The sequence below is a fragment of the Dendroctonus ponderosae genome, unplaced genomic scaffold, assembly GCF_020466585.1.
Source record: "Dendroctonus ponderosae isolate FM_Combo_2020 unplaced genomic scaffold, Dpon_F_20191213v2 Dpon_F_20191213_10, whole genome shotgun sequence".
Lineage (NCBI taxonomy): Eukaryota > Metazoa > Arthropoda > Insecta > Coleoptera > Curculionidae > Dendroctonus > Dendroctonus ponderosae.
Genome location: NW_026017111.1, coordinates 128608 through 139136, shown reverse-complemented (window position 1 = coordinate 139136; position 10529 = coordinate 128608). Strand labels below are relative to the sequence as shown.

Sequence of the window (10529 nt, the reverse complement as noted above, 5' to 3'; positions counted from 1 at the left end):
GTGTCTGATATTCAAATTTCGCTTTCTGGGCCAAAACTATTCGAATTTCCTCACTCATGTTACGACCGAATCGACTTTTCAATTCTCTATCCAACGATCGATGCCAAAACAAATTCTGTGGCTCGATTGGTTCTTGAGGAACCTCGAAGAAAGCAGCGTCATGTTCAAGTGGATTCTGCAACTTCAAGAGCTCCTTTTTTAATTAGGATTTCACAAATTCCGAATTATTTTCAGAGTAAAACGGAAAAATCTGAAACGAGCGAATATGTATATCCAAACAATCATTAGAACCTTTTTGATAAGACAACTCTCAACTGTCTTCAGCTGGTTCAATTGCAGAATCAGAATTTCTAACCGTTAAAGAAGTGGAGGCAAAAATKATAAACTAAGATTCAAACAGCGTTTCACTCAGACATGGTTGCTCATTTTCAATTAAAAATTTAATAATYTTCTCATTTCCTGCCCTCATGTAAATTTCTTCAACGCTACCACTTGTGTTCCCATTTTTTCTTCCCTGGTAGTTTATAATTTTACCTTTTTCTGTCGTGATGCATGCTGCACCGTTGGTTGGATAATTACAGGTTCCCATAGGAAAACCGTCAGCTTTTATCGACGGTATTGAAAATTGATTTTTACTCTCTCGGTCAAGTTTAGTTGTTCTTCCATTATGAAAAGGTATTAGGTTCAGCTAGTGTCGATTATCRTATAATTGATGGCTTGATTGAAGCTTTTTGTTTTGGAAAATTAAAAATCTCGGTTTCATGAATTTAAATATAAGGTAAATTTTTTGTATGTTTTCAATAYTTACTCATTCAAACTGCATATGTATTTGGTTTCAATATATCAATGGTAAATAAATATACCATCATTCTGGACATTTCGGCGTCCAGAAACGCTCGTGGGAACGGCAGCCCTCTTGAATCATACAGTTGAACTACGGACAAGTTTTGATAAATTTGGGGGTTAAAAGCGATATTTCAGCAAAAAAGCAATTGATGTCGGCGAACGGCCGCTAGTGGGAGCCATTTATTTATAATGCAATTTTATGCTTATTTAAAAAGCAAATGTTATTTTTATGAAACGATGCAAACAATTGCTTCAAACTATGCCATTTAAAAAAATTATCATAGTACGTGAATGACAAAATTAAAAGAAAATTGCCTGTGTCTTATACATTGTTATATTGTTTTTGGGTGATAAAAACTGCCAAGCATGGAAACTTCCATAAACAAAGTAATTATAAAGTCAATTATTTCTTGCTGGGCTTCGCTGAAGCGATGAGCGCACTTATTAATAACTGAGGGCGAAGTTTTCTGAAACGTTTCAGCTGAATTTATGAAACGAATCAGTCTAAGCAGGGTTGCCTCACTATCATGGCTGATAATGGAGCCGGAGTATTTTTATCGGTCTGCGCCGTTCGCTTATTGGTCGCGGCAATCAGTCGACGACCTCGCGATTGGTCGGCGCTGAAATTGGACGCGCAAACGTCTGAACCCATCCGGAATTATTACCCGTCCTGCTGAACTTGCTTCATCGAACAGTTGCAGGTTATTTGCAATTAACTCCGTTTAGATAGACATCATCTTGTAGAGAATCTTGTATTTAGCGTAGAAATTTACTGAGTGTCCGTCCGAAAAAATAGTAAGTTCGTACCCGAAAACTTTTGTATTTTTGGGAAACAAAACCTGGATGGTCAACGAATCGCGAACGAATCGCCCGGAAAGGCGATAGCAGTGAAGCTTACAATTTATTACCCCTATTTATTTTCGGGACTAGATTACATGCATATAAACGTTGCTGGGAGTCGGTTGCCCCATTTTGCCGCCCGCGCTCCCCGATTTGCAAAATGCCTTTTATAAAATCGGCGGAAAGAAAATCCGCACGTACCAATTCGTTTAAATTGGGTTCAGTTCAATGCAAAATATAAAGTAACTAGGACTTGTTAAGCTGGAAAATATTTCTAAAGTTGTTAAGCTGGAAAACTTTCTAAAAGATTTTTGCCTTTCGATAAGGTTTTTGTGCGAAAAATGCTCGTATCGATTAGCTGAAAACCTGATTTAATTATAATTACCATTTTTTAGCAAACACGAACCTCCCAAGTCACAAAATGCAGTTAAAAAATATATATTTTCCATTTCTCATAATGCAGGTTATAACCCGCACTACCTCAAAACTGAAAATAAAATCCGGTAGATGGATACTTCGATACAAAGATACTACTACCAAAGGTAGCTAGAGTCTTCCAAATTTGTTCCGGCATGTTCTTGAAATAAATGTATAGCCCGTGGTTATATCCCGCTAAAGCCTGAATAGGTACCTAATTGCCGATACCAGGAATTTTCGTTGAACGAACTAATCTAAACCGTTAGAAATGATGTAAGAACACCTTTTGTGAAAAAACACCCGCAGAGTAACTAAGCACTAGTGATTTACGATCATTTGTGTGTTAAATGTGACCTTGACCAAAATGCACCCCGTCAGTTGCTTCGTTTAGTCCAGTTTCACATAATATGAAGAAGGCCGGAATCACTGATCTTCTGTCAAAATATTCGTCGCCTTTGTCTTTGAGGGCAGTTGCTAATGCCAAGTGGGCTAAAGTCGTAAATTTTCGCTCTTTGGGTGGTGCAGCCCAAACACAAATAGATTAATAGACAGCAGGTAGTTCAGTGGGACATATTCTGAAATAATGTGTTTTCAACATTTATTATATGTAAAGGCGAAGGTCGAAGAAATATTTTGCAGGATGAACCGGAATAGTTGTTTTATTATAATATTGCACTCCAATTTTTGATTTATTTCCCTCAACATTTTCACTCTTTTAATCCGGTCTCTGAAAAAACCAGCATTCTTATGCTAAGCATTTCTAAGCTCAGAAAATGGACTGGGCAGGAATAATTTACTGTTTAATAAGAGCAACCAAATTAACTGATCGTCCAATTTATTGGGAAGGGACTGAATAACGGGCCCATAAGTCTATCACCGAATAGCAGGTTGGCGTGCCATAAACTACCTGAATTAAATAGCGAGTAAACTTTATTAAAAACGTGAGCCCGCAATTGGCCCGTAAATTAGCGCCGATTTTCATTGGCAGTTTGCTGCAACAGAAAATAAAAACCATGAAAATTGCCTTTCACCATTGCGTCCATCCATTGCGATCAAAATGTGTTCAAATTTTCGTTTATTGTTGATTGTTGATACCTATTGGTTCTTGCGAATTAAATTAAACATGCTAGTGGATGAAAACGGATCAGTTTTTCACGTTCTGAGGGCGCTGGGGAAAAAATGTTCTCTACTTTGTGTGGGAGCAAGCTGCGATATTTTAATGGGTGACGGTATCAAGTTCGAACGCAGCAACACAGAGCCATGCTGCAGCGCTCATAGACTCCCATAGGTACGAGGGAGAGAACAGATGGGAACTACGTGTTGGAATGAGCATTGACACCTGTTTTATTATAAATAGCATGAGAATGAATGTTGTTTTTTTAGTCTGTAGAAAACTTTTTGAAAGTGAGCAGTTACCTATCGCTCTTTTTTGATCACTTGTCCACTGAGCGAGACAGGAACTTGGTGCTACACACATAGCAAAATGATATTCCCAGAATATACTTGAAACATTCATGTGATGTACATGCATATTCCTGGGACATACATGGGTTCCATTATGAACATCTAATTAAATAATTAAATTTAATAGGCTTCTGTACCGAAGTAGTTCCGAAGAACGCAGAGAGACCGGCAAAATTAAAATAATGAAAAACGAAAACATTTTTCATTATTTACCTAAGTATTTTTCTATCATTACTATTGACCTACACAGAGAAATGTGAATTCTCAATAAGGAAAAGCATTAAATCATTTACTTGTACGTGCAATTACTTTTCTTCTGCGGGCACTCAAAATTTATATTCAGCCAATTTGGAATATACCGTGGAGATACATTCATGTATATTACCGGAATATTTGTTTTGAACATACTAGGTATATTCACCTGCACATATACACAATAAGTACATACCTGGCATGTTCGTTTGCACATATACACAATATGTACATACCTAGGATATACCTTTTATGAACTTTGATGAATATACGTGCATGTATATTCCACGAACATTCATGTCAGGAATTCCCAGGAAATTCCCGCAATGTTCTGTATATTTTTTGCACATTCTGGGATATTCATATATTTATAGAATATCAAATGCTGTCTGGGTACTAACGTACCTATGTTCTACGTCAAATTGTTGCAATTTTTGGAAGAATATTAAAATTCTTGTTTACGACGTCCAACCGGAGATTTTCATGTCTAGCTAAGAGCACGTGTCTGCGTGAGCAAAATTCTAATGATTATAAAAGAACAAGTGCCAATGATTCACACATACCAAATAAAAATGTTTTGAAAATAAATTTCCCGGTACGCGAGCGTCGCAAACAAAAGCCACCCCTTTCACTTGATCGCAACATGTGTAAGGACAGTATTAAATCCTAATCGAATATTAAATCATAATCCGATTCATATGTGGAACGGATCCCGTTATGTTCGCCCTTTTGTTGTGACAATGCGTGTAGCTTCTACTGTATAATATGGTAATAGTCATATTTATCCCCTTGGCGCACAAGGGGATCTGCCTGATTTGACAGGGCTTATCTCCCTTTATTATATTGATACCAGTCCAATAAAACGGCAATATGCCAGCATTGGCCCTTTTCAGTTCGCGATTTCTTCGTTATTGCCGATTTCGGGATATTTTCCAACTTTGACTTTATCGTCCTGTTTATGGCCACCCTTTTTCCAAGTGTGTCTACGTTCGACTTTGCATTATCTTGGATTGATGCTATCCGACAGTTTTACTCGACTTTCGCCTTACGATTAACTGAAAGCGTTTGGCAACACTCGAATGGTTAAGGCCCGGTTCCACCAAGAGTGATTAAATTCTTGGTTAACTAATTACAATCATTTTTTAATCACCACTTTAATCATGATTAAATTGTCATGCGTTCCACAACAAACATTTTAACTCCGGTTAGATAATCGGGTCATCGGTCTCATCGGGTAAGATCGTATTTTCTTTAAATCCACGGTTCTGATGTGTCAAACAACTGACAGATCAACTGAAATCATTTTCCCTCAAAATAGTAATCCCATGTCGCTTGAACATTGATAGAGAAATATCCTTTTCTATTACTAAATGCGTCTGCCTTGTCTACCCCAAAGGATTGTACTTTAATATGAGTACAATCCAACACTGAAATAAGTTTGGGAAAACGAGCTAGTGGATAAAAAATTACTTGTGCTGCACTTATTTCCCTTTTTGTAAATGGGAGTTTAATGCCATTTCTAGCTAATGTGGCTATTGCAGCAGTAATTCGATGTGGACTAGTTTTGCTTAGTCCAAAGAAGTCTCCAGCAGCAATAAAATGCGATCCAGTTGCATAATACCTCAACACAAGTAAAAGTTGTGTCGTAGGTTGAATAGTGTTGTTTCTAAAAAATCCATTTAATGAACATGTGGCAATTTTACCATTATTCATTTATCATAACTTTCTGTAGTATGTTGCAGGTCTATTTGGATTTCCAGCGGTAATGTTTGGACAGTGTTTTTCGATAAGAGAAATAGCGTAAAAAACTTAAGGTGTACATGATTACAAAATAATTGAATCGCGGATTAAATATTTGGGGTCTTCTAACAACCTGAATGTCATTATCCTCATCAGACGGTCATAAAACATCGTCATAAATCAAATCCAACATGTGTTTAATTAAAATTGTTTGAGGTTATAATACTACACTAATCGTGATTAACGTCAATAACCAGCCATTTTAGGCGATTAAGTTAACGACTATAGGAAGTGTCTATAATAGTGGTTAAAATTGTGGTGAAACGCAAAGTGTTGATTAAATAGTTTTAATCAATGATTAACTTTTCAATCGGAAATGGTGGAACCGGGTCTAAACCGCTTAGATTTATATATATCTATCGAAGAAACGGTTTAAAATAGGAATCGCATTTCGAATTTTCTAGAGAAATAGTTTGAAAAGAAACAGTTAATGTTTCTAGTCAAGATTTGCCGTTTCCAGACGTTTGCACGTCTAAAAAGTCTTAAAAAGGCCATAAAATAGATATCTTCTAAACGACTGAAAATATGTAGTTTTTCGTTGGCACGTCGCAAGGACCATATGTATAAGTAGGTACCTGCCTGGGTTTTATTGGAAGTTTCTAATTTCGAACGAGATAAAGGCAAAAGTGACCAAATTTCATCGATATGTGTGAAACGGAAACTCGTGCTGGTCAAGTTTTCAGTCGAAATGGCCCTAATGAGCATGACAATAACTTTCACATTCACTTATTTAAGTGGTTCTAGTTTATCTAAATGTCTGCTTGGAATTCTTGGAAAGAGCAGGTAGTAAGATAAAGTCACTTTGATCTATTTCATTTGTTGAAACTGAAGAGTTAAGAAAACAAAACAAAAACACAATGAGAACTAATCCTACATATAAAAGATAAAGAATTAGCAATTTAGCACGTTGTAAATGTCGTTCGTTGTCGAGCTGGAGATGTTTATTCGTAGGTATGGGCCATACTACACAATTGATTTCTTGGGCCATTCACACAAACCCGATGTTTTCCACAAGTAATCGGTTGACTCGTTTGAAGCAGAATGCATTCCAATAAACCCAATTTGCACGGTTTAGAGTTTAGATAAAGAAAAGTAGGCGGAAGTACCTAAGTAAAAATAGTCAAGAGTTGGTCAAAGAAGGACTTCAATTATCTAATTATCTTACGTGATCTCACTATTCTGATGAGTTTTGTAGAAATCAAATTTTATCCAGATTTTTATTTCGAATTGATATTTTTTGGATGCAAAAGGCGAATTTCTAAAATCAAAACGTATCTAATATTGAAAGAACCTAGTTGCAATTAATAAATGAAATTACTGAGAAAAAAGCTTTCGAAAACCGGCTTCAAATTCTGGCAGGGGTGACTATTTAAGAATAGTCACAGTTACAAACAGATTTGTTAGATGTTTCCATAGACAGCACTTGAAATCAGTTATTAAGATGAATCCCAGTACCCGCTTGTTGTTTACCTATCGGCAGAAACGAGGAGGTTTCGAATTATTTTCTACATCTTATTCTCTGAAATAGTATTTGCCCTTGCAGTTTTGGGCTTTTTCTAATAATTATTTGATTAGTTCTTTTATTTATTCTTCGGTTTTACCTATCCACTAATAGAGTGTGAAATGGTCTCGAAATTTAGTTAGTCGCTTTGAGTTCTTGAAGCTGGACCCCCTAGAGACCTTTTGGGAACAGCTCAACCTTGGCAGGGACAAATTGAATACAGATATTATCGAAATAACCAGATAAATGTCGCTTATAACAATGAAACGGCAGCTTAAACATTGCGGGTGGTTGGCTTATCTTCGAACACGTGAAACCGGCTAATTTCCCCTAGTTCGGACACTAAAACGGCCCATTTGACCCATTTAGTTGCGGGTGACAGTGGTCGAATAAATCGCCGTAAATGCGACACATCTGTCATCGCAAATACCACCGGTACTCCATTGTTATTGTCAGCGGGCGAACAATGGTCAAACAATCTAAATGCGACGAGCGTTTAATTAGACGCGATCTATTTACGTTGACCGAGCAATTAGAGATAAAGCGTTTAGTGGATTTTACGAGGGCAATTACTATGGGAGAGATTTGGGTCGGTTCAGCTGCCCAATCCGATAACTCCATTAGTGACAATCAATTACTTTCCCCTGGTAGAGGGTGCATTTTCAACATCCCCAGGAGTCAAACAGTTCAGATTATCAATTTTTACTCAATCTGCTTCAAAACACACTAGACAACTTTTCCAAGCCAGTGCTTCACTGGGTGTCTGTTGGAGATAAAAAGATCCTAACCTCTAAAGAGAAACATCAAAATTTTAACTGACAAAACGCACACAGGGTAGTTTGAACATACTGATTTTACAAGAGCGAAGAACCTAAGATCCTTTTCGTTAAGCAACTACTTTTTCAGTTTTATGAAAACTGTTACTTATCCGCTCTTCATTTCTGGCATGAGCAGGCAGTTCTTTAGGCCGATTTTCACCATGGATTGTTTTCACCAGCGCTTCGGTACGTTTCACAAACTGCGTTTATTAAAACGCAGTTTAAGAAACTGGAAACACTGGCATCGTTGCAATTGCAATTAACCTTAAAATGTTAAAGTTTGCTTTGTTTATGCACGGTTTGTGCATTCGTGTATGGCTTATGGCTATGGTATACACGTTTTTATTAGATTTCCTATTTGAAAAGTTACTTAAACAAGTAAAAAATTAACGCCCTTTTAGATCCTTATAAAATTCATTGAATAAACAAGGGAAGCGGAGGAATGAGGAAGGATTTTACTGGGTAAACAGCTTGGCTGGAATCTCACAAAACCCAGAACGCAAGAATACCAGCTCTATCGCGGAGCTCACCCCATGTACGGATATGGATGTGATGTAGTTGTGTTGAAACCCTTAAAATCTCCAGCAGAAATTTGCATGCATTCTGTGACATAAAACCGCAAAGAAGTTGGCTTATCGCCGACACAATTACAGACAGGACAGACAAAGTACATAAGTAACAATAAAACATTCGTCGACTTCTTCGAAAATTAAGTTATAAACTGGCCTACGTGCCATTTCTATTTTATTATTTTTTGATCGATCGACAACAACAACTTTTTAGACAGTGAGGTTAGATCAAGTCTTTAAACGGCGTTTAAACTATAGGCCTAGGCTATAAACGCCCAAAATCGGCCAGTTTGTTTCTTTAAACGCGATTAAGCGCAAACTAAGTCTAAGGTTCTGGTGAAATCCGTTTCGCGCCTCAAACTGAGTTTCAGACGTTAAACTGGTTTAAGATCGTTTGGTGAAAATCGGCTTTATTCAAACTAGCGCGGTTGTCTTAAATGTGTGGCTATTGGAAAGAAAACGGACAAAATTGCCGTCGTTTGGCTTCTGGAAGACGAAGGCGGTAAACTGAATCCATTCGGGCGATTTCCCGTCGGCCTGTCGCAAAATTCCCGGCGAGCCAACGAATTTTCCTCCATAATTCTTACTGTTCAGGACGGCGGCACATAAATTCCGGACACCTGAAACTTTTAGTTGGCTCTGCTGGCTCTACCGGTGACATGGATCTCAATATGTTGTTAAATCGAAGTTTATACGGCTCTGGGGAAATCAGAGCCGCCCCAACAACCCCTTGATTTTGGCGGCCCGCCCTGATTCTTATGCGCGACCAAACGAATTATTTATGGAGGCACGAGAATCGGGTCGGCTTTTACATTATTTCGTTTTCGGTTTTATTCAATTTTAATAATACAATTTTAGGTTTCCTTTGCGAATCGACTGCATCGAGCCATTTTTATATGGTTGGCTTCGCCGTGTTCTACGTGGTTAAGGCGTTTGATTTGAGCCAATGCCCCGCAAGTCGAATTGGAAGATTAACAGTATTTGAGATACAGCTACTAAATCTCTGCTCTAACGGGAAATTCTTCTGAATGACCCATTTCTCATTTCAGAACGTAGCTCTCATCGGATCTCTGACTCGCACCCATAGGAGTCTACGAGCGATGCACCACGGCGATGCGTTGCTGCGTTCGAAGTTGATACTCTCACCGCATGAAATATTCGATTGAGTTTTTCAGCAACACGAAGTAGTGCAAAATTAAGATCGGCCTGAGAGCCTCAAAAACGTCACCAGTCTCCAAAATGTGTAATTTTATTGGAAAGAACCAATATCAACGAGAGATGAAAATTTTAACACATTTTGATTAAGTTGTTAAAAGCGAGCTGTTGCTCTCACTATTCATTGTAGTGAACTAAAAAGAAATCCGAGTTTGAGTATTTCCAGATCCTAATCGGAAATTCTCCTGTCTGGCCTTAGCCATGTTCTTAAACAACAAAGAACAGAAGAAACAAAGTCATGCCCTCAGCAAGGTGTACAGAACGTAAAGTGTGAGCAGTTTGACCGATTGTTCGCGTAAAACTGCACAAAGAATGAGTGATAGTCGGCACTCTTTACATATTAACAAATTAGCTTCCGCCCATTTACTATCGTATAAGTTTCATTTTAATATAGTAAACCGGTGGCTGGCAATTAGCACATTGGTCGACCAAATAATATGCTAATAGCGCTTTTAAGAACATCTAAACATGCCGCTTTTATAAATGACCGCTCTTATACGCGATCGTATTATAATGTTCAGTTGGAAGCCTAATGGACGATAAGTTGGAAATCATACGTTTTATGATGTGCTAACTAGTGGAGAAAGATCAAGGCTATAAAGGCGGTATTGGCTACTAAGGCTGGCCATTGTTCGTTCTTTGTACAACTAATTATCTGTAATCCCGCTTTTATGAATGGAATTTTCAGGCTTAGCAATTGTCCTAAAAGCAATTTTAATTGATTCTTATAGACGCACTTTTGAGGCCGAATTTCCGCCGCCGAGACACCAATGATTTGGACACTGAAAAGTATGCATCAAGAGCTTA

The 10529-nt window shown here is 37.7% G+C and overlaps 1 protein-coding gene across 1 annotated transcript in view; it reads left to right on the top strand.

Moving 5' to 3' along the window:
- Positions 1-10529, top strand: part of LOC109537240 (glucose dehydrogenase [FAD, quinone]) — a 386158-nt gene that overhangs the window by 269773 nt on the left and 105856 nt on the right. The window lies entirely within an intron of this gene.